A 25,923-nucleotide genomic window follows, 5' to 3' on the forward strand; every position below is an offset into this window, starting at 1 on the left:
CTGTAGCAATTCTACGCTTCAATTATTTGATTTTATGCAGAGGATAAGCTCTTTCAAGCTACACAAGCAAACGTGCTGTCCTCCCTCTCACATCTTTACTCAAAATACTGGAAAATTTCTTTTTACTTGTACCACGGTAGTCTTATCTCTAGACACACTAAAATACTTTACAACATGTATCTGAAGTACAATTCCTGTCATAATGTAAGCACAAAGGTCAATCAACACTTCAATCTACTCTATTTGTAATCACTGCAGTTTATTCCATTGGTCATGCTCACTAAGAACTAAGAAACTGCAAAAAAATTCTGGTTCACTAATGTCTTTCAGGGAATGAAATCAGACGTCCTTACTTGGTCTGAATCATTTGCAATACCAGACCCATAGCAATATGGTTGATCCTTAACTACATTCTGAAACAGCCAAATAAGTCACTCAATTCAAGGGACAATTAGGATGGGCAACAAATAATAGCTTTGCCAGGAAGACCTGCATCCCATAAAAGAATGAACTTAAAATTTGGAATGCATTGCATTAGCAGGGACAAATTAAATAGTAAATTTCAAAAGGGAATTCAATAAATATGATGGAACAGACACAATAGGCCTTACGACTGTCTTCTGTGCTGTATTTCAGGTCAGCGATTTTGAATGATGTAGGAATTATAGAGTCATACAGCAAGGAAACAGACCCTACAGTCCAACCAGCCCACCCCGACTATGTTCCCAAATGGAGTGTTTGAGATATAAAAAATAGACAGTAAAGACTGGGACTTTTTTTTCGCTCGAGTATAGGAGGTTGAGGGGTGACCTGAGATTTATAAAATCATGAGGGGCATAGGCAATGAATGACAAGGATCTGTTCTTCGTGGGGGTGGGGTGGGGTGGGAGGTGTCAAAACTAGGGGGCATATTCTTTTAGGTGAGAGGAGGAAGATGATTTAAAAAGGACAAGTAGCAATTTTTTTTCCTGTGTAATAAACTTCCACCGAAAATGGTGGATGCAAGTACATTTACAACATTTAAAAAAACATTTGGCTAAGTTCATGAATAGGAAAGGGCTGAAAGGATTTCAGCCAAGCACAGGCAGAGTTATTGGATATCAATTTGTAATTGACTTTATCTGCTACAATGGCCTGGGGTGCTGAGACCAACTATTGTACTCAACACAAAAGAAGCTTGAGCAACTAACGGCCTGCATTCAGGCAACGCTTGCAAAGTGTTACCATAGCAATCAGCTGTTTCAACATTGACTGGGAATCAAGTCCAGGTTATTGGAGAAGAGTCCACATCAGGCATGCCGGGATTATCAACACCTGATCTCCAATCTCTTCAACATGTTGCATGGTATTCCCATGAAAAACAGACTAATGAGTGACCTGACAGAGGTCTTAGAGATAGAATGTTTCCTGTTTTATGGAACAGCATTACAAGAGACCTTGCATATAAGACTGTAAACAAATAATCTAACATTAGGAGAAATCTTTCTACTCCAGGAAGTGATGAGAATGTTGAACACTAGCAAAAGGAGTGGCTGAAGACAATAGTCTAAATGTATTTAAGGGGTCTCTTGACTAGCAAGTAATGAAGAGAACAGAATGGAGGGTTACAATCATAAAGTGAGGAACTATTTGAGTGCAGAACATACACCAATATAGAAATTGGCTAATTCAAGGTAACTGGCGAAACAAGCAACAACAGCCTGAGGAGAAACTTTTTCATACACCATCTGATTTGGGTTTGCAATGCACTACCTGAGTGCATGGTGGAGAAAGTTTCAATTGAGGCATTTTAAGAGGGAATTAATTCTCTGAACAGGAAAAATGCACAGGGCTACAGGGAGAAGGAATGGGACTCAGTAAAAATAAAATTGCTCCTTCAGAATTCCAGCATAAATATAGCAGGTCAAATAGTCTCCTTTTGTGCAGTAACGGTGATTCTGTCAAACCTTTTTATAGACTGATGACCAAACACCTTGTTACTGTGTAAATCCCATGTAATCCTTTGATTAGGGGATATTCAAATGATTTCCCCACCCACAGAAAAATCAGATACACTCAAGACACAACCAAAATCCTCAATCCAGGTATTATTATATTAGCTGTAGCTAAATGGGCTGCATTAATGTCTCCAAGTCAGAGATCATCGGTTCACTCCACACTTCAAAATTTTGTGCGCGAGGTCAAAGCTGAAACTCCAAAGTAAATATTGGACTGAAAGAGATGCTTATTTTTGGGTGAGATATTAAACCAAAATATCTTCAACCTCAAGTGAGCACAAAAGCCCCCACAATGTTCCTGAAAACAAGCAAGGGAGTTGCACCTGACATTCTGGGTCCGACATTTATCCCTCAAATGATCATCAGTATTAAAGCATTTATGGAAGCCTCAGATGCACCTGTACCCACAGTCACTGCGGCAGACATTAGGTCGGTGTTCTTGACAGTGAACCCATGGAAAGCAACTGGACCAGATGGAGTCCCTGGCTGAGCACTCAGATCCTGTATGGACCAGTTCGTGGGAGTATTCACTTACATCTTTAACTTCTCCACTCTACTGAAGTCCCAACCTGCTTCAAGAAAACCACCATAACCCGAGTGCCAAAGAAAAATAATGCAACGTGACTACCGCCCCCGGTGGCACTGTGCAGAGAGAAAGCATCGCTGTGAAGCAGACCAGGAGGAGTGTGCAGTGAGGGAGCATTGCTGTGTAATGGACCGGGAGGAGTGTGCAGTGAGTCAGCATCACTGTGAAGCAGACCCAGAAGAGTGTGTAGTGAGTCAGCATCGCTGTGAAGCAGACCCAGAGGAGTGTGCAGCAGTCAGCATCACTGTGATGCGGACCGGGAGGAGTGTGCAGCAGTCAGCATCACTGTGAAGGAGACGGGGAGGAGTGTGCAGTGAGTCAGCAACGCTGTGAAGCAAACTGGGAGGAGTGTGTAGTGAGTCAGCATCGCTGTGAAGCAGACCGGAAGGAGTGTGCAGTGAGGGAGCATTGGTGTGTAACAGACCAGGAGGTGTGTGCAGAGAGAACATCGCCGCAAAGCAGACCGGGTAGAGTGTGCAGCGAGTCAGCAACACTGTAAAGTAGATCAGGAGGAGTGTGCAGTGAGGGAGCATTGCTGGGAAGCAGACCGGGAGGACTGTGCAGTGAGGGAGCATTGCTGTGAAGCAGACCGGGAGGAGCGTGCAGTGAGTCAGCATTGCTGTGAAGCAGACCGGGAGGACTGTGCAGTGAGTCAGCATTGCTGTGAAGCAGACCGGGAGGACTGTGCAGTGAGTCAGCATTGCTGTGAAGCAGACCGGGAGGACTGTGCAGTGAGTCAGCATTACTGTGAAGCAGACCGGGAGGACTGTGCAGTGAGTCAGCATTGCTGTGAAGCAGACCGGGAGGACTGTGCAGTGAGTCAGTATTGCTGTGAAGCAGACCGGGAGGACTGTGCAGTGAGCCAGCATTGCTGTGAAGCAGACCGGGAGGACTATGCAGTGAGTCAGCATTGCTGTGAAGCAGACCGGGAGGAGTGTGCAGTGAGTCAGCATTGCTGTGAAGCAGACCGGGAGGAGTGTGCAGCCGTCAGTATCGCTGTGAAGCAGACCGGGAGGAGTGTGCAGCCATCAGTATCGCTGTGAAGCAGACTGGGAGGAGTGTGCAGCAGTCAGCATCGCTGTGAAACAGACCGGGAGGAGTGTGTAGCCATCAGTATCATTGTGAAGCAGACCGGGATGAGTGTGCAGTGAGTCAGCAACGTTGTGAAGCAGATCGGGAGGAGTGTGCAGTGAGTCAGCATTGCTGTGAAGCAGACCGGGAAGAGTGTGCAGTGGATCAGCATCATTGTGAAATAGACTGAACGGAATTTAGCATTAAACAGTCTGTGAGCAGTGCAGTGAACCTGGTCTAAAACAATGCCAAAGGTCAGCTGTGAGCACCTTGTGTCATTGGTGAAGGAATCTCACTGCAGAACAGGGGAAGTGTGTCTTAAGTCTTAGTATACTGAGTTCACCTTCAGGCAAATACAGGAAGTTCAGATAGTGAGTAAATTAGGGCGGCTTTTTTTTTAAGAGAGTAATAACCATAATTTTAAGGTAGTTAATTAAAATTTAACTTGTCAGCTAATAAAGGATTAGTGATACCAGTTGATGGGGTTTCATTAATCATGGACACAGAGATGGATTACATCTGCAGAAAGGTTACCCAGTTTCAGCTACTCACCAAACAAATGGATCAGCTTGAGTGGCATTTAGGGATGCTAAGGAGCACAGAAACAGTGGACAGCATCATAAAAAGTCATAGGAACACAGTGACACCCAAGATGTAGGAAGATAAATGGGTGACCGCTGGACAGGGCAGGCAGTCAATGCAGCAGTCCCCTATATCTGTCCTCCTGTCAAACAAGTATTCCGTTTCAGATATTTAGGACGGATGAGCCCACCATGTGATAGCAGCAGCAGCAGCCAGAGCAGTGACACCATGGTTGCTGAACAGAAGGGAGGGACAAAGCAATGGTAATTGGAGATTCAATAGTCAGAGGCACAAATAGGTTTCTATGGCTGCAAGAAGGGCTCCAGGATGGTGTGTTGTCTCCTAGGTGCCAGGTCATAATGTCTGAGTAAGTAAAGGGCATCCTGAAATGGGAGAGTAAAAAGACTGAAGTAATTGTCTATATTAGCACAAATGACATAAGTAGGAAGAGTGACAAGGTCTTCTAACTACAATTTAGGGAGTTAGGTAGTAAACTAAAAAACAGGACATTGGGAGTAGTAATTTCAGGATCACTCTCCGTGCCATGTGCTACTGAAGTGAGCAACAGAGACAGAGTAGAATTGAACACATGGCTAAAGAGTTGGTGGGGAGGGCTTCAGATATGTGGTTCGTTGGAATGTCTTCCACAGAAGGTGAAATCTGAAAAGGACAGATTACATCAAAAATGGAGGGGCACCAATATCCTGGCAAGGAAGTTGGATAGTGCCAGTCAGAAAGTCTCAAACCAATGTGGTAGTGGGTTGGCAACGAGAACAGCAAGTTATTAAGTACTGGGACTGGCAACGAGCTTGAGTCTAAAGCAAACATAGCTAAGAGGAATAGCAGTCAGGGAGCGATTGTTGAGTTCAGCTGACTGGAGGCTTGGACTATGTTTGCTTGAATGCAAGAAGTAGAACAGATAAGAACTCAGCCTGGATTAACGCATGCCATTATCATATTGTTGCTATCACAGAGACACGGTTGGAAGAGGATCAGGATAGGCAGCTTAATGTCCCAGGATATCAATGTTTTAGACAAGACAAAAGCAGCAGCATTACTGGTTAGGGAGTATATCACAGCTGTGTTGATGTAGGGATCTTGTAGCAAGGCATTACAGAGAGAGCTCAGGAGTAGGAAGGGTGCAATCTCAATGCTGGGATTGTACTAGAAACCTCTCAGCTGCCAGCGGGAGATAGAGGAAGATGTATGTAGTCAGATTATGGAAAGATGTGAAAACAGGGATGTTGAGGTAGTATTGTTAACTTCCCCCATATTGACTGGGACTCCCTTAGTGCCAGGAGTTTTGATGGGGAGCAATTTGTTAGGTGCGTCCGGGACGGTTTTTTTGAAACAGTATGTGAATACTCCAAAAGGGAGGGGGTCCCACTGGACCTGGTATTGTTAAGTGAGCCCAGTGTGATCAAAGTTTCAGTGGGTGACCATTTTAGGAATACTGACCATAATTCCATAAGTTTTCAAATACTTATGGATAAGGTCAACAGTGGACTTCAGACAATGGTGTTAAATTGGAGAAGGCCAACTATAACCGAATTATGCAAGAATAGGAGAGTATGGATTGGGAGCGGCTGTTTGAGGGTAAATCCACATCTGATATGTGACAGTCTTTTAAAGATCAGTTGATTAGAGTGCAGGACAGACATGTTCCTGTGGAAATGAAGGGCAGGATGCTGGAACATTGGATAACAGGGGAAATGAACAGTTTAGTCAAAACAAAAGGTCTAGGCAACTGAAAACAGAGTCATAGAATCATAGTCATAGAGATGTACAGCATGGAAACAGACCCTTTTGTCCAACCTGTCCATGCTGACCAGATATCCCAACCCAATCTAGTCCCATCTGCCAGCACCTGACCCATATCCCTCCAAACCCTTCCCATTCATATACCCATCCAAATGCCTCTTAAATGTTGTTATTGTACCAGCCTCCACCACTTCCTCTGGCAGCTCATTCCATACACGTACCACCCTCTGCGTGAAAAAGTTGCCCCTCAGGTCCCTTTTATATCTTTCCCCTCTCACCCTAAACCTATGCCCTCTAGTTCTGGACTCACCCAACCCAGGGAAAAGACTGACTATTTACCTTATCCATATCCCTCTTGATTTTATAAACCTCTATAAGGTCACCTCTCAGCCTCTGACACTCCAGAGAAAACAGTCCCATGCTGTCTAGCCTATTTCAACCTATTTAGCTGGAATCCTCCAACCCTGGCAACATCCTGTGGCCCATCGAAACTGCTCCACCATTTGATCATGGCAGATATATTTCTCAACCCCATTCTCCTGTCTTCTCAGCACCTTCTCCATAGTGATAGCCACTACACTTATCTCTGACTTCTGGGACTCTGGTTTGCTACTGGTGAAGAATAGTGCAAAGTCCTATTTAGTTCTTCGACCATTTCTTTGTTCCCCATTACTAACTCTTCAGCCTCATGCTCCAGTGGCCCAACATCCATTTATGGCCTCTATTACCTTTTATTCATCTAAAAAGGTTGCAGCTCACCAACACTTTCACACGCACAGGTAAAGATGGGCAACAAATGCTGGCCAACCTGCAATGCCCAAATCCTATGTGTGAATGAAATAAACTTCAACGAATAATTAATTATCCATAAATTAATGTGAGACTTACTGAGAAGGGTTTTATGCAAATTCTTTCATTTTCTAAAATTCTACAGATACACAAGCCAAACAAACATACCTGAAGGAAAAACTTCTCAAATGCAAAGTTTAGTCACATATTGGACATAGGGCTGTTCCCTCATTAGAGATGGACACCTGTCTGTGGTTTAACCAGAGGGTCAACATGCCTTAGGCAAGGGGACAGATTGAGAAGGAATGTCCTTCAGGTAATCTAGGCTGGTGCAGGTATTGAACCCACGTTCTTAGTGTCATTTTGAACTGCAAACCAGCCAATGAGCTACCACTATAGGATATCATTACTGAAAATGAAGTTTGAGAGTCTACAATGCAATTATTGGCATTTATTCTTTGAAATCAGTTATCTGCAGAACAACTGTATGTAAGCAAAGAACAGTTTCAGTAAAACCTTCTTATAGCATCAGGCCATATCAGAACAAACAGTCCAGAACAGGCACACAAGGACACAGCATGTACAGCACTGACCAATACCAGTATTTAAGCACAAGAGCTTCCTGCCACATCTCATCTTGCTCTACTTGCACAACCATCTATTCATTTCACACCAGCATGTTTACTTACCTTTCCCTCAACTGTGGTGACTTCTATTTTAACAGTGGAGTTGTGAATATCAGCAGCAGATTCTAAATCTTGCAAAGACTATCTTTTTATCTGTATTTTTGAATGTGGACTGAAATAGGAAAGAATGTTTTGAAAACCAAGAATTGCTGAAGTACTGCTGTATTTTTAAAAACCGAATAACTCAATCATTCTAAGTACTGTTCACACAGCTGCTTGTTCAATCATGGAAGCTGAGTTTGCAGACAAACTGGAGCCAAGGGATATATATAAATGAAGCTTGGCTGTCAACAACTGATTGGTCTGTGGACGAGTGATCAATTATTGATGACAAAGGCCTTCTGCCGACCAACAACAAATGATTGGCTCCCAAATAGCCAAAGAGCTTGAGGGTGTGAATGTTTTGGCAGAAACCAGGTACCTTTGGAGAAGCTGTTTTTGCTCTGCAGTAAGAAGCAGCTCAAGCCTGAAGATAGCCATTCATTTCCAGGCACTGTAAACTGTGACTAAACTAAAAGACAAAGTGGGAAGCAGTCACCCTGTGCCTCCTGCAAACAAGTGAAGATATCAAGAAAACAGTAGACATTTGAATCACACTACATTTGGAAGATGACCTCCGTGATGAGAAACTATTGGAAGCAATGAGTGACTTATTCTGCAGTTGGATAGTAAGGAATTAATCAAGAACAGTCAGAACAGTTTTGTTAAGATGAGGCCCCGTCTGGCCAACTCGATTGAATTTTTTGAAGAGGTGATTGGATATATAGATTCTTCAGCAAGGCTTGATAAGTCCCACATGGGTGACCGATAGATCCCATGGGCTTTTATCTTTTCTAAGAAAATTTAGCTAATTCTACTTGGCTGAGTGGCAGGAAGCAGAGGGTGATGACCAAGAAGCGTTTTTATGACTGGAAGCCTGTGTCCACTGGAGTTCTGCAGAGAACAGAGATGGGTCCTTGGTTATTCATGGTATATATAAACGAGCGTTGAATTTAAGAGGGTTAATTATGATGTTTGGAGATGATATAAAAATTGAGTGGCAAATAGTGAGGAGTAAACCCTTAGTTTACATGAGGATATAGATGGGCTGATCAGATGGGTTGATCAGTAACAGATGAAATTTAATCCAGCTAAGTGTGAGGGGATGTACTTGGGCAAACAAAATGGAATACAAAATGAATGATTAAACCCCAGGGAACAGAGAGGATATAAGGAACTTGGTGTGCATGAACACCGGTCCCTGAAGGTATCAGGACATGGGGATAAACTAGTTAGGTATATTTGCCTTTATTAGCTGAGGCAGAGATTTTAAGGAGGGGTGTTATGCTGGAACTGCATAAATCACAGGTTAGGCCACAGCTAGAGAATTGTGTCCAGTTCTGGAATCCACCATTATAAGAGGGATATAATAGCACTGGAGATGGTATAGAGGAGATTTATCAAGATGGTGGTGACAAATTGTGGAAATGTACACAAAAGCGTTTGCCATTTTTGAAAGTGTTTGAAGAACTGCAATTTGTAATTTCATCAATTTACTGGAGAATTTCAGTTATGAAGAGAGATTGGATAGACTCTGGTTGCTTTCTTCGAGCAGAGCAGATTGAGATGGGACATGATTGAGATCTATAAGATTATGAAAGGCATAACGTCAAAAATGACAACACCAGGTTATAATCCAACAGGTTTATTTGAAAACACTAGTTTTCAGAGCCTTGCTCCTTCTTCAGGTGCTGGTGAGACAGGAGATGTCACACACATGATTTATAAGTAAAAGATCAAAGGCTCTCACAACTGATACGAATGTATTGAACAAGCCTAAAATGGCTGTTAAATCAGTTAGAATGGAGATGCAGGTTTCAATTGATTAATATGCAAATCCCAGAATTTCTTTCAGTAACCTCCCTGAGGTAATTTAAAATTTTCTCAGAATAAAAGAGGTGACATCTCAGGTCAGACAATACCTTTTAGGTGTGAGGCCTTGTTAAGAATCTGTCTATGTCTTAACCTGGAATCCGACTGGTTTTATTTCCAAAGTGGGAACTTATAAAATGCCACACAGTGACTTGAAAGAAATTCTGGGATTTGTATACTAATCAATCGAAACCTGCATTGCCATTCTAACTGATAAAAGATTTAAAAGTTTGTTCAATACTTTCCCATCAGTTGTATGTCCATTCGATCTCTTACTTATAAATTCCGTACGTGGTGTCTCCTGTCTCACCAGTACCTGGAGGAGGAGCAAGTCGCTGAGAGCTTGTGTTTTCAAATAAACCTGTTGAATTATAACCTGATATCAAGTGATTTTTGACCTTGTCCAACTACTCCAACACGGGCACCTCCACAACAAAGATCGGGCAAAGAAACTATTTCCGTTGATGGAAGGAAGGGACAGAAGATTTTGAGAAGATATGGGGAAAATCTTTTTCTCCCAGAGGGCAGTTGGAATCTGGAAATCACTGCATGCAAAGGCAGAAATCTTCATAACATTAAAGATTTATCTAGATGTGCACTTGCAATGCCAAGCCATAGAATATTTTGGGTCAAGAAAATAGGATAGAATAGTTAAGTGGTTGTTTTTGACCAGCTGAAGAGCCTTTTTCTGTGTTGGGCATCTCAGACTATGTCCCAAATCAAGACAGCATCTTCAGCAAAAAGATGACTGTGGCAAGAAAGAGGTGAAACCTCTAAAACCAGCTAATCACAGGAAACCGTTTTGAAACAGAATTACAAACAGCTGAAGCACTAAAAGCAAATGTCATAAGCATAACTAGTGGTTTTCACCATTCAGCTCAGGCGAGAAACCAGTTTCACCTTCACACATTTACACACAACATTTTTTTACACTCCTATACCACTTTCAAGAAGGTGTTATCTTATTCTGACATCTCAGAGAAAATGGCCAAAAAAATCCCAAGATACTTCAAGGTAAATCACTTTCTGCAACTTCAAGCAATGTAAGATGGGCATATTTTTGGAGGGGAGGGAACTTGATCTTTCTATTTGTTCAAGGGATGTGGCTGTCACTGGCTAAACCAGTACTTATTAGCCATCTCCAATTACCCAGAGGTCAGTTAACAATCTTGTTGTGGGCCTGCAGTCTCATTTTAAGCCAGGCCAGACAATACATTTCCTTCTTTAAAAGATATTAGCAAAGCAAATGGGTTTTATAACAATCAGCCGTGTTTATAAAGTTGCCAAACATTATTTTTCCCCAAATTTTCATTGTATTTAAAATTTCACCATCTGCCATGTTTGGATTAGAACACACGTGCCCAGAACATTAGCCTGGGGATCTAGGTTATGAGTTGAAGAAGGGCCTGTGCCCGAAACGTCGAATCTCCTGTTCCCTGGATGCTGCCTGACCTGCTGTGCTGTTCCAGCAATAAAGTTTCAACTTTGATCTCCAGCATCTGCAGACCTCACTTTCTCCTCGATCTAGGTTATGAGTCCAGTAACAAGACCTAGTGATGTACAGGAAGGGTAACAACGATAGTGACTAGGGTGTGGGACAGGAGTAAAGAATTTGTGGCAAGACAAGGACATTCACTCAAAAAGCACAGGCTTCATCACCTCTGCAACCACAGCAAGTTTTATAATGGAGCAATTTCCATTTTCAGTCCAACCCTTCAAATGTATTTGTAGTTAGATTTAGTAATTAGCAAAACAATTTCAGAATTAGTATGTTCATGAAGAATAGCTATCCAGAGATTCAAATAAGTGTTCAATATATTTCCTTGTACAGCATGAGTTTGCAGATTACAAGGTAAACCCAATCCAGGGACTCACACAGTACAACAGAACGAAAAGTGACAGACTACCTTCATTGTAGACAGTCATCCACTCCTCATTTCTGCTCTGCTTGCTTTGTGGTTTTCAAATGAGAACAGAAAAGTGTAGCAAATAAAAGATTAGAGTCAAATGTTGCTTTCCATAGACCACGTGAAATTCCCAAAACAGATTCAACCAGTCCCATCCACTCCCAAATTGGGAACAGATGTTCTCAGGGAAATGCACAACAGAAATGTGGAGGTTGTTTAGGAAGCACTTGCTGATAGTGGCAGACAGACTTGGCCCACTGAGGCAAGGAAGAGATGGTAGGTTGTAAGAACCTTGGGTGACAAAGGATGTGGAACATCTAGTCAAGACAATAGACAATAGGTGCAGGAGTAGGCCATTCAGCCCTTCGAGCCTGCACCGCCATTCAATATAATAATGGCTGATCATTCCTAATCAGTATCCTGTTCCTGCCTTATCTCCATAACCCTTGATTCCACTATCTTTGAGAGCTCTATCCAACTCCTTCTTAAATGGATCCAGAGAGTGGGCCTCCACTGCCCCCTGTGGCAGAGCATTCCACACAGCCACCACTCTCTGGGTGAAGAAGTTTCTCCTGAGCTCTGTCCTAAATGGTCTACCCCGTGTTTTTAAGCTGTGTCCTCTGGTTCGCCACTCACCCATCAGTGGAAATATGTTTCCTACTGCCAGAGTGTCCAATCCTTTCATAATCTTATACGTCTCAATCAGATCCCCTCTCAATCTTCAAAACTCAAGGGTATACAAGCCCAGTCGCTTCAGTCTTTCAGTGTAAGAAGGAAACTTACTTAAGTTTGAAGCAGCATGGATCAGACAGGGCTTTACAAGGTAGCCTGGAAGGAACTGAAGAATGGAATCAGGAGAGCTAGAAGGGGGCATGAAAAAGCTTTCATTGGTAGGATTAAGGGAAACCTCAAGGCATTCTATACTTACATGAGGAACATGAGGGTGGGGCCGATCAGGGATAGTGGAGGGAACTTGTGCCTGGAGTCAGAAGAAGCAGGGGAGGTCCTTAATAAATACTTTGTTTCAGAATTCACTACTGAGAGGGACTTTGATGTTTCTGAGGACAGCTTGAAACAGACTGATATGCTTGAACAAGTTGATGTTAGGAAAGATGATGTGCTGAAAACTTTGAAATACATGAGGCAAGATCTGGGCCACACCAGATACACCCAAGGTTACTACAGGAAGCATGGGAAGACATTGCTGCACCTTTGGTGATGATCTTTGCGCCCACACTGTTCCCTGGAATAGTGCCTGATGATTGGAGGGTGGCAAAAGTTATTCCCTTGTTCAAGAAAGGGAATAGGGATAACCCTGGGAATTACAAACCAGTCAGTCTTACCTCAGTGGTGAACAAATAACTAGAGAGGATTCTGAGAGAGAGGGTTTATGATTACTTGGAAAACCATAGTTTGATTAGAGATAGTCAACATTGGGGCAGATCATGCCTCACAAACCTTATGGAATTCTTTGAGGAAGTGATAAAACACGTTGATGCATGTGGTGCAGTGCATGTGGCGTACATGGGTTTTAGCAAGGCATTTGACAAGGTTCGAGCCGAAAATGTGTTGCTGGAAAGGCACAGCAGGTCAGACAGCATCCAAGGAGCAGGAGAATCGACGTTTCGAGCATGAGCCCTTCTTCAGGACTCCTGAAGAAGGGCTCATGCCCGAAACGTCGATTCTCCTGCTCCTTGGATGCTGCCTGACCTGCTGTGCTTTTCCAGCAACACATTTTCAACTCTGATCTCCAGCATCTGCAGCATCACTTTCTGCTATTTGATAAGGTTCCCCATGGTAGGCACATTCAGAAAGTAAGGAGGTTTGGGATACAGGGAAATCTGGCTGTTGGGATATAGAATTAGCTGGCCCATAGAAGACAGACAGTGGTAGCAGATGCAAAGTATTCAGACTGGAGCTTGATGACCAGTGCTGTTCTGCAGGGATTGGTTCTGGGACCTCCGTTCTTCATGATTTTTATAAATGACTTGCATGAGGAAAGGGAAGGGTGGGTTAGTAAGTTTGCTGATGACATGAAAGTTGATGGAGTGGTGGATAGTGTGAAGGGCGGTTGTAATGGAACATTGACAAGATGCAGAATTGGGGTGAGAAGTGGCAGATGGAGGTCAACCTGGAAAATGTAAATGCAGGATACAGGCAACATTCTTGGCAATGGGAAGGAACAGGTGAATCTTGGGGTCCAAGTCCATAGATCCCTCGAAGTTGTCACCCAAGTTGATAAGGCTGTTAAGATGGCGCACGGTGTGTTGTTTTTCATTAGCAAGGGGACTGATTTTAAGAGTCACGAGGTTATAGTGCAGCCTGACAAAGCCCTGTTAGACCACACTTGGAATATTGCATTCAGTTCCGGTTGCCTCACTATAGTAAAATTTGGAAGCTTTAGCAAGGGTGCAGAGGAGATTTACCAGGATGCTGCCTGGACTGGGGGGCACGTGTTAAGAAGAAAGGTTGAGGGAGCTAGGGCTTTTCTCACTGGAGCAAAGAAAGATGAGAGGTGACTTGACAGAGGTGTACAAGATGTTGAGAAGCACAGAGTGGATAGCTAGAGACATTTTCTTAAGGTGGAAATGTCTATCATGAGGGGGCATAATTTTAAGGTAATTGGAGGAAGGTTTAGGGGAGATGTCAGAGGCAGGTTCTTTACAGAGTGATGGGTGCGTGGAATACACTGGCAGCAGTGGTAGAAGAGTCAGAAACATTATGAACATTTAAGTGACTCTTGTATAGGCATATGGAAGAAAGGTTTCTTGTAGGTTAGTCTGATCTTAGAAAAGGATAAAAGACTGGCACAACATAGAGGCCCGAAGGGCCTGTACTATGCTGTACCATTCTATGTTAAAACCAACTGTATTGAACCCTGTTACCAGGATTTCAGCAAAGCCGGATAGTAGATGCAGATGTCGACACCTGTCCATAGGATCATAGAAAACGTTCAGCAGATAAATAAATTATGCTCTCTTGTCAAAAGTTCAGTAGCCATTAACCTAGACCTTTCTGGATGCCATACATAGAAGACAGGCATTAAGTATACTATAGAACCAAAATTGCATCACGTCTGTGTACAATGTTTATAATCATTGGTGAAATCAATACATTAAATAAACAAAGCAAAAGCTCTCTGTGGACACACTGTATCAACCAACATTCATCAAATTTACTGACAATAACACTGTCATTCTACTCCAAATATTGTATCTCCTAGCTGAACATGCTCCAGTGCCAGTATGTCCCTCCTGGTGTGGGGCCCAAAATTGGACACAGTATTCTAAATGGATTCTAACTAGAGCTTTAATAAAGTCTCAGAAGCACGTCGCTGCTTTTATGTTCCAACCCTCTTGAGATAAATGACAACATTACATTTACTTTCTTAATCACGGACTCAACCTGCAAATCAACCTTTACAAATCCTGGACTAGCACTCCCAGATCTCTTTGTACTTTGGCTTTATGAATTTTCTCACCATTTAGAAAATAGTCCATGCCTGTATTCTTTTTTCCAAAGTGCACTTGCTCATGTTGAATTTCACCAGCCATTTCTTGGACCACTCTCCTAAACTGTCTAACTCTTTCTACAGCCTCCCTACCTCCTCAGAACTACCTGCCCGTCCGCCTAACTTCGTATCATCGGTGAACTTCGCTAGAATGCCCCAGTCCCTTCATCCAGATCATGAACATAGTAAGTGAACAGCTGTGGCCCCAACACTGAACCCTGCAAGACCACACATGTCACCTGCTGCCATTCCAAAATAGAACCTTTTATCCCAACTCTCTGCTTTGTGTCAGACAGCAAATCCTCAATCCATGCCAGTAGTTCACCTCAAACACCATAGGCCCTCACCTTACTCAGCAGCCTACCACCATGAGGCACCTTATTCAAAGGCCTTTTGGAAGTCTAGATAGATAACATCTACTGACCTTTCCCGGTATAACCTACTTGTTACCTCTTCAAAGAATTCTAACAGGTTTGTCAGGCATAACCTCCCCTTACTAAATCTATGCTGACTTGTTCTAATCCTACCCTGCACTTCAAGAATTTAGAAATCTCATCCTTAACGATGGATTCTAGAATTTTACCTACAAGAGAGGTTAGGCTAATCGGCTTATAATTTTCCAGCTTTTGTCTTGGATAACTTTATGATTTTAAAGGAATCAGGGCTGTGGGAAGCAAACAGGAAAATTTAACAAGACAGGTGATCTGCCTTGATCATACTGAACAGGCTTGAAGAGTTAAATTGCTTGCTCCTGCCCCAAATTTTGGTCTCAGCAGGTGAGCCATTCTTTGGGCAAAACAAGTTACCAAACCAAACCTCATGACTTTATCAAGTCCATCTCAATAAATGATTTGGAGACGGTGGTGTCAGACTGGAGATACAAAGTTAAAATTCACACAACACCAGGTGATAGTCATTTGAAAGCACTAGCTTTCAGAGCGCTGATCCTTCATCAGGTGGTTGTATCATCAGGCGACAACCCCTGATGAAGGAACAGTGCTCCGAAAGCAAGAGCTTCCAAATAAACCTGTTGGACTATCACCTGGTGTTGTGTGGTTTTTAACTTTGTACATTTCTATAAATACCTCTTGTTCAACAATAATCCAGAGTAATCATGCTCTTCTGATTCTGACTGCTTTCTGATTTATTTTTGCCACTGACAGCCATGTCTTCAAGTGCCTTGCCAAAGCACTGGAATTCCTTCCCCAAATCTTTATCTTTCTCCTTCTTTAAAATGCACTTTAAAACCTATCTTTTTGAGCAGGTCCTGGATCTCTTTATATGTTTACTTTTTATTTAACAATGTTATTGTGAATACTTTACTGCAGTAATTGCAGCAAATAAATTGTCAGATATTTCTCTTCCCTGATCCAGGATGTGGAGTGAATGGAGCAGCAATCCCTAGACTGGTTTACAAACACTGGACCAATTTCTTCCTGAACCACATGATATTGTTACACATCACATTCTGTATTTACCTGCAAGCAACCAAACCTGCGGGACCTTCAGCAGCATGAACCAGTGCTTGCTGCACCTACCTGGGCAGCAGTACCGGAGTATAAAGGTACATTTACAAGAATGACACCTGTACTTCCTGAGTTAAGTTTGAGGAGAGTTTATATAAATCAGGCCTGTCTTCTCTAGATTTTAGAAGGTTAAGGGCTGATCTGATCAAAATCTTCAAGATATTAACAGGAAAAGACAGGATAGATAAAGATAAAATATTTCAACTTGCTGGTGATTGTAGAACAGGGGGTATTGTTGAAAAATTATGGTCAGACCATAAGGCATACAGCATAATTATGCCACTCAGCTCATCAAGTCTGCTCCATCATGACTGATGCATTTCTCAAATCCATTCTCTTGCCTTCTCCCTGTAACCCTTGATCCCATTACTAATCAAGAACTTACCTCTGTCTTAAATATACTTAATGAGTTGGCCTCCACAGCCCACTGTGACAATGAATTCCGTACAATAATCACCCTCTGGTTGAAGAAATTTCTCTTCATTTCAGTTCTAAAGGGTCATCCTTTCACTCTCAGGCTGGGTCCTACTCTCTCCTAGCAGTGGAAACATCTTCACGCCAGCTCTATCCAAGCCCCTCAGTATTCTGTAAGTTTCAATCAGATCCCTCTCATATTTCAAAACTCCATCAAATATAGATCCAGAGTCCTCAATCATTTCTCAAGGCCAGCACATCCTTGCCTAGGTACAGGGTCCAAAAGGACTTGCAATGTTCAAAATGCAGTCTTACATAGCCTCAGCAGTACATCCCTGCTCTTGAATTCCAGCCCTCTTGAAAGAATGCTAACATTGCATCTGTCTTCCTAACTGCCAACTGAACCTACGTAATCTTAACAGAATCCTGAACTAGGACTCCCAAGTCCATTTATGCTTCAGATTTCCAAAGCCTTTCCCTATTTGGGCGGCACGGTGGCACAGTGGCACAGTGGTTAGCACTGCTGCCTCACAGCGCCAGAGACCCGGGTTCATTTCCCGCCTCAGGCGACTGACTGTGTGGAGTTTGCATGTTCCACCCGTGTCTGCGTGGGTTTCCTCCGGGTGCTCCGGTTTCCTCCCACAGTCCAAAAGATGTGCAGGTCAGGTGAATTGGCCATGCTAAATTGCCCGTAGTGTTAGGCAAGGGGTAAATGTAGTGGGTTGCACTTCGGCGGGTCAGTGTGGACTTGTTGGGCCGAAGGGCCTGTTTCCACACTGTAATGTAATCTAATCTATTTAGAAAATAATCTACATCTTTATTATTCCTACCAAAGTACATAACCTCACTTTGTCTCACAATGTATTCTGTCACATCTTTGCCCACTCTCCTCGCCCATCCAAGTCCTCTGCAGCCTTCCCACTTCCTCAACACCACCTATCCCTCCACCTATCTTTGTGCAGTTCGTAAGCTTAGAAATAATATCAATTGCTTCACTCAGATCATTAACATATATCATGAGTGGTTGTGATCCCAACATCTGCAGGACTCCACAGATCACTGCCTGCCATCCTGAAAACGACTGCTTTTCCCCCACACTCTGCGTTCTGCCTGTCAATCAATCCTTTATCCATGCCAGTACCTTGCCCTTAACACCTTGGGCTCTTATCTTATTTAGCAGCCTCCTGTGCAGCACCTTGTCAAAAGCCTCTGCAAATCCAAATTAATTAAGTCCACTCGCTCTCCTTTGTCTAAGTTACTCATTACTGCCTCATAGAATTCTAACATATTTGTGAGACACGACCATCCCTTGACGAAGATGTGCTGGCTCAGCCCAAATCTTAACAAAGACTGAGGGTCAAGCTAAGCAGGGTGGTAGAGGTTTGAAACTCTCTTTCACAAATGGCATCAGTTGCTGGATCAGTTATTACATTTTAAATATGGGATGGACTCATGTTTGTTTAAGCAAAGGTATTAAGGAATATGGGCCAAAGGCAGATATATGAAGTTTGGCTACAAATCAGACATGATCTTATTGAATGGCAGAATAGACTTAAGAGGCTAATTGGCCTACTCCTGTACCCATAAACTCAATTTGACTTACTAAATGTGTCAATAGAAGTGGTCAAAATGATTTGCACAAAGATCCACCAAGGCTCAAAATAACACAAAGGAAGCAGTTTAGTTCAGAATCCTACTTTGCAAAAGGGAATTAACCACAAGCACACAGTTCTGTTGAACTCCAATGAGATAAATGGATGTGAAAAATATTTGACACAGAATCATGCAAGATGTTAATGTAGTAACTGACAGTTTAGTTACAGTCCAAAATTTGTAACTAGATCATCAGCAAAATTTATTAATGAATTAAATGTGAACTTTGTACCACAACCAACCTTTGATCACCACTTTAGTATTTTGTGTGACTGAGTTTCAACTATTTTTGATAATAGCTCTGACTGTTGGAATGTTTTGTTTCATTAAAGGCACTGTAGAAATGGAAGTTGATGTTGCCTGAGTCATTTTAAAGTCCCACAAGGATTAGTTCTCACATCAACACTGTTCTCTTGTTTAAATACTCTGGGGTTTGTGAAAGAAATATTCACAATCCAAAAGGATTTGCCATTGTCAAACATTTAATTTTTTTCTCTTCATCCATGGGATGTGGGTATCAATAGCTCAGCCAGAATATATTGCCCATTCCTAAGAGTAAGAGTTAGCCACATTGCTGTGGGCTTGAGTTATGTGCAGGGCAGAACAGTTAAGGACAACAGTTTTCTTCTCTCAAAGACATTAGTAAACCAAACAGTTTTTTTCAACAATTGACAAAGTTTTCACAGTCCTCATTCAACTCTTAATTCCTGATTTATTATTGATTTCAAATTCTACAATCTGCCATCATAGGATTTGAACTTGGGTCCTCAGAACATTCCTGAAGAAGGGCCTGTGCCCGAAACGTCGAATCTCCTGTTCCCTGGATGCTGCCTGACCTGCTGTGCTGTTCCAGCAATAAAGTTTCAACTTTGATCTCCAGCATCTGCAGACCTCACTTTCTCCTCCTCAGAACATTACCTGGCACCCTGGAATATTAGACTAGCAGGAATACCACTTGGCCATCCATCTTGAGGATCATTTCAAATTCTACAATCTGCCATCATAGGATTTGAACTTGGGTCCTCAGAACATTACCTGGCACCCTGGAATATTAGACTAGCAGGAATACCACTTGGCCATCCATCTTGAGGATCATTGTGAACTGGGGAGGATTTTGATCACTGCTCAACACAATAAATGACAAGTGGAAATATCCAATGTCCAAACAGTGGCTCTTAAAATGGAGAGGGTGCTAAATATTTAGGGTTGCAAGCTGCAAGGCAGTGCTGGTCATCTCAATGTTCTAGCCAAATTATTACAACTGTACCCTGAAAATTAATAGCCTCCAACTCACAGGATTCTGGGTCAAGATTAGTGGTGCTGGAAAGGCACAGCAGGTCAGGCAGCATCCGAGGAGCAGGAAAATCGACGTTTCGGGCAGAGCCCTTCATCAAGAATGATCCCAAAATGTTGATTCTCCTGCTCCTCAGATGCTGCCTGACCTGCTATGCTTTTCCAGTACCACTCCAATCTTGACTCTGATCTCCAGCATCTGCAGTCTTCACTTTCACATCGAATTCTCCTCACTCTCAGGTTGCTCCACCCCCATCCTAACCCCATAGTTCTCATGTGGGGGATCACAACAATTTTCAAGGTTCAAAAAGATCTTCTGGGGAAAACATTTGAGAAGCACTAGATGAAGCATTCATATGGGTATTTTCTGTTCTGAGAAACCAACACTGCACACTTCCTGGCAGGCAAGGTAAGGTTTATCCCTACTAAGAAAATATAAGCATTTGGTTTTGAGGTTGAAACTTCTTTTCCTTCAAAGTTTATATTTACAAATCCAAGAACATTACAGCACAGGTGGTGAACTTGGGCATCCTGTATCAGAGGTTGGACCACTACCACTGCACCAGAACAGCTTATTTTCTAAATGTGCTTTCTTGTATTTCGGTCCTGATGACTGCAAGTTTAAGAGATTTAACTTCGCATTGCTTCTTAGCAAGTTGTAAGCTACACAATTTGAGGCAATGGCCTCGTGATATTATCACTCGACTGTTAATCTAGAGACCCAGATAACATTCTGGGACAGGGTTCGAATTCCACCACTGCAGATGGTGGAATTGGAATTCAATAAATACCTAGAAGTAATAATCTAATGATGACTATTGTTGATTGTCAGAAAAACCCATCAGGTTCACTAATGTCCTTCAGGGAAGGAAACTGCCATCAAATTCACTGCTTAAAGAAAGTTTTCACCTCACCACTGCTAACCAGGCCAGTTTTCTTAAATCTGACCTCCTACTTACACATCAGCTTGCCAGTAGCAACAACTCATTATACAGAACTTGAAACATTGCTCATAAAAAACACTGTTGCCAAAGCTTTTCATTTTGCATTCGTCAAGGCAAGTGCAAGAATGACAAAATTACATGGTTTGAAATTTGGAATCTTTGTACTTCTGATCTGATGAATTTGAGATGAAATGTTTCAGCAACTTAGCTCCATTTTCAGCAAGATTCCAGCAGTCATTATTTAGTCTCTAAATACCATTAAAATGTGAAAGAAATCTACAATTTTTGAGAAGATTTGTAGCTCAGGTTGAGGCTTAGGTTCTAAGTTTGCTTGCTGAACTGGTAGGTTTCTTCTCAGACTTTTTGTCACCATGCTAGGTAACATCATCAGTGAGCCTCCGATGAAGTGCTCGTGTTCTGTCCCACTTTCTATTTGTGTCTTGGTCTGTTAAGGTGGGTGATATCATTTCTAGTTCTTTTTCTCAAGGGTTGGTAAATGGGGTCCAAATCGATGTGTTTATTGCTGGAATTCCGGTTTGAGTGCCAGGCCTCTAGGAATTCCTGTGCGTGTCTCTGTTTAACCTGTCCTAGGATAGATGCGGTGCCCCAGTCAAAGCGGTATCCCTTTTTATCTGTGTGTAAGGATACTAGTGAAAGCTGGTCTTGTCTTTTGGTGGTAGACACAGTGGCTATTTTCCTGTGTCTGTCCAATGTAGTGTTTGTTGCAGTCCATGCAGGGTATTTTGTAAATGACATTCGTTTCACTGGTTGTTGGTAAAGGGTCCTTTAGGTTCATCAGTAGCTGTTTCACTATGTTGGTCAGTTTGTGGGCTACCATGATGTCAAGGGGTCGGAGTAGTCTGGTAATGATCTCTGAGATGTCTTTGATGTATGGTAGTATGGCTAGAGTCTCTGGGCATGTTGTGTCTTCTTGTTTGGGTTAGTTGCTTCAGCATTGGCTGACTTTGTTCATCAATTACCCATGGTTCTTAAAGACGCTGTATAGATATTTTTCTTTTGCTGCTCGTAATACCTGGGTGCTGCAGTGTGCAATAGCCCATTTAAATAATGTCTTGAATCACCTCCGTTTATGGGTGTTGGGATGATTGCTCCTGTAGTTAAGTATCTGGTCCGTGTGTGTTGCTTTCCTGTAGACACTGGTCTGCAGTTCTCCATTGACTGTTCGTTCCACTGTGATATCTACAACAGTCAATGGAGAACTGCAGACCAGTGTCTACAGGAAAGCAACACACATGGACCAGATACTTAACTACAGGAGCAATCATCCCAACATCCATAAACGGAGGTGATTCAAGACATTATTTAAATGGGCCACTACACACTGCAGCACCCAGGAACTACGAGCAGCAAAAGAAAAATATCTACATAGCATATTCAAGAACAATGGGTACCCGATGAACACAGTCCATCGATTCTTAAACTACCTGACTACTCCGACCCCTTGGCATCATGGTAGCCCACAAACCGATCAACATACTGAAACAGCTACTGATGAACCTAAAGGACCCTGTACCAACAACCAACGAAACAAATGTCATTTACAAAATACCCTGCAAGGACTGCAACAAACACTACATTGGACAGACACAGGAAAATAGCCACCAGTATACACAAACACCAACTAACCATCAAAAGGCAATACCAGTTATCACTAGTATTCTTACTCATAGACGAAGGGGGACACCACTTTGACTGGGACAACACACCCATCCTAGGACAGGTTAAACAGAGACACGCACAGGAATTCCTCGAGGCCTGGCATTCAAACTGGAATTCCATCAATAAACACATCGAGTTGGACCCCATTTATCAACCTTAGAAAAAGAACCGGAAATGATATCACCCACCTTAACAGACCAAGATACTTAAATAGAATGTTGGACAGAACACAAGTGTTTCACCGGAGGCTCATTGATGAAGAAGGGCTCATGCCCGAAACGTCGATTCTCCTGCTCCTTGGATGCTGCCTGACCTGCTGCGCTTTTCCAGCAACACATTTTCATCATTGATGATGTTACCTAGTATGGTGACGAAATGTCTGAGAACAAACCTACCAGCTCAGCAAGCAAACTTATCACATGAAAAAAATCTTTCCGAGGGCGAAAAAAAATTACATCAGTTTGACTAGTGAAAACAGTATTGCACCTTCAGGACCTGTCAGTGACACATATCCTTCTTCGTCAATTTAACTGAAAACAAACACTCCGCCACTTTTGAAAAACCTCAATCTGAGAAACTGGTCAGAATATAATTGCAACCTACAGAGTTCAAATGAAAGTCTTACTGCTCTCCTGACAGGACCAAGACTGAAGTTATTACAAAGTCACGCAGCAGTTGATGAGACATTTACTGTTCTATTTGCAGTCACTTTTTCCCTTGGCTTCATCTTTCCTGTCAGTACCATACTGCCAGAGAGTCTGCAAGGGGTTTTTTTGGTAGTGGTGGGGCAGCAGTGGGCAGCGAAAGAGAGAGGGACGGAGGGAGAAGAGATACACACTATCCCATATGCAGCCTTTTGAACAAAGTATGAAGCAAAAGTCTCAATCTCCTCTCACAACAGCGAGATCCAGAAGATCAGGAGTTCTTTACAGTGGTTTGGCTAATATTTACTACTGATCCAACATGACTGATATCAGGTGGAAAAGAAACTGTGCTGTGAGTAAATTAACTGCTACAGCTGTCTGTAAAACACTTTGGGACATCCTAAAGTTTAAAATAAAAGTGTTAAAAAAAAGACATTCTTTCCACTGTGAATTTCACATAAATCACATTCTTTCCAGGCATTGTAGGCCAGTTCTGATGAACAGACAGTGAACTCGAAATATTAACTTTGCTTTGTCCCCACAAATGCTGCCAGACCTGAGTTTGTGCAGCTGTCTATTTTTGGTGCACATTGCACAGTCAATGGGTAATGATCAGGAGCACTCCATTTGACAAAGATATTCCTAGTCAGAAAACAACCAGTGACTCCTAGTTTTAAACATAATTCAAGCCAAATATCAACACCATTTGGCTCATCAATTGAAACAAAACTGCAAGAATTAACTTCAGCTTTGAAAACATAAACAATTAAAGGATAATTCAGTCTTTGGTGTATTAACAGCCTCAACTGGATACACAGGTGACATTGGAACCCAAAACTGAAAAAACCCACAAACATCCCAAAGCAAAAATCCCATTTTCAACTTCAAATACACCTTGCACAACTCTCAATGTAATCAGTGTCAAAGTATCTCAGAAATTTTACACTTTTGGCATTGAATTTAACAAGTTCAGCTCTCAAATCCCATACAAGATACCAGTAAAATTTGTTGTATATACAGGGGAAATAAAAAATATAATTTAATCTCTCAAGTGACATTAAGTATAGCATAGTTTACCAGGGAGATGGTACCATAATGATAATGCCATTGGACTAGTCATCCAGAACATAGGAGAAAGAGAGGACTGCAGATGGAGGTAAGAGTCAAAAACTGTGGCGCAGGAAAAGCACAACCAATCATACAGCATCTGAGGAGCAGCAGAATCAACATTCAAGCATAAGCTCTTCATGTCGGGGGGGGGGTCAAGGGGGCTGAGTGATAAATGGGAGGGGGAAGGGGCTGGGGGGAGCTTGGAAGACAATCGGTAGATGAAGGTGGGGAGTGATGGTGAAAAGTCAGAACAGAGGGTGGAAGCAAGATTCCCATCTATCTGCTCCATCCTCCTCACTGGCCTATTACCATCACAATCTACCTATCGCATTTTGAGCTACCTTCCCACAACCCTACCCCTTCCATTTATCTCATAGCCCCTTTGCCCACCCCCCTCACATTCCTGACAAACAGCTTCTGCTCGAAATGTCAACACTCCTGCTCCTCAGATGCCGCCTAACTGGCTGTGCTTTTCCAGCACCACACTTTTTGACTCTAGTCATCCAGAACCTCAGGCTAATGTGTGGGGGTGAGGGATCAAATCCTAATGTAGTAGACAGTGAAATGTGAACTTGATAAAATTCTGTAATTTTGGATATATATTTAAAAGTGATGAACTGAGGGGGTGCAAGGACAAAAGGCTGGAGAATGGGACTGGCTGGGTAACTCTTTAGGAAGGCAGTATCAACATGATGGGTGGAATGACCTCTAATGGACTAAAATTCCATGATTCTATTAAAAGGCTGCATTACCCAATTGGTGCCGTAGAGAATAAGAAAGAAAAATAGCAATAAAACTTCCAATGCTGGAAATCACAGGACCCAAAATTAACTGCGTTATCTCCACAGATGGTACCAGACTGGAGTTGTCCAAGCAATTGCAGTTTTTGTGAAAGAAAAATAATGCTGCTTGCATAATAACGTTCTGTTTCTCAAGTACTGGAGCTTGCTGGACCAGTCTTGTTCAAATTGGAGTCAAAGAGTGGAATAACACATCCATAAAAAAATACAAGGAACAGGATTAGGCCAAGTAGTCTATGCAAAAAAAAGTTCAATAAACATACACTGCTTCCCTTTTCAGTGAGCGCTGTAAAGGTCATGCTTCTCTCGAGATCTATAATGGATGTATACGCCACAGAGGACTTCTCATTTCAAATGTCTGCAAAAAAAAATGCTTCATCTGGAGAAAAAGAAACTGCTCAAGTCTGCAAGAAAACTTGCCAACTCAGTCCCCTTCGGGAGGACAAATGCAAACCCAATTTCCCCTCTCCAAATCTAGCAATTCTGAAAACAAATATGTTTTGCGTATGCACACACATGTAAACATTTGCTCTGCAACGTACTGTGGCTGGAACCCACCAACCAACCAAAAATGTAGCTGGTATTTCCTGAAAACAAAAGGGCTGGGATGACTGGGACACGAAGGAGGTGGAATTGAACACAACATATCAGGGAGAGCTCCCGTCTCCTGACGTTGGAGAATTGGCTGCGTTTAAACGGAAACCCTAAGGTTCAGAAATCAAGAGAGTACACGTTTTAGCTGTAAAGTTTACCGCGAGACTTGGATTTTAAACTTCTGCACATGCACAAGCAGAAGATCCCCAAGGTATTTGCAAACTTTTAAACGTTAACTTTTGCAAACTCCGAGCTGTGTGAAACATGACAAAGTCGATGCTTCGACTGAAGGCAAACAAGTTGAGGGACGCACTGGCAGCCAGGTGGGGGAATAAAAACAGCACAGGACGGCCAATTCCCTCCAAACACAGCACAACAAAACAACTGCAGAGTTTCCCGGTGAACCCTCCCCCCCGCCCGTTAACAGTTGGGATACTCACAGGACACACAGGGCATAGGCCCCG

At 42.5% G+C, this 25,923-nt stretch overlaps 1 long non-coding RNA gene across 1 annotated transcript in view; it reads right to left on the minus strand.

Moving 5' to 3' along the window:
- Positions 1-25,923, minus strand: part of LOC122550964 — a 102,618-nt gene extending 76,695 nt beyond the window's left edge. Inside the window, exon 1 of the long non-coding RNA XR_006311981.1 lies at positions 25,900-25,923. This is a non-coding gene — a long non-coding RNA (uncharacterized LOC122550964). The remainder of the gene's footprint in view (positions 1-25,899) is intronic.

Source organism: Chiloscyllium plagiosum, chromosome 6 (genome assembly GCF_004010195.1).
Source record: "Chiloscyllium plagiosum isolate BGI_BamShark_2017 chromosome 6, ASM401019v2, whole genome shotgun sequence".
Taxonomy (NCBI): domain Eukaryota; kingdom Metazoa; phylum Chordata; class Chondrichthyes; order Orectolobiformes; family Hemiscylliidae; genus Chiloscyllium; species Chiloscyllium plagiosum.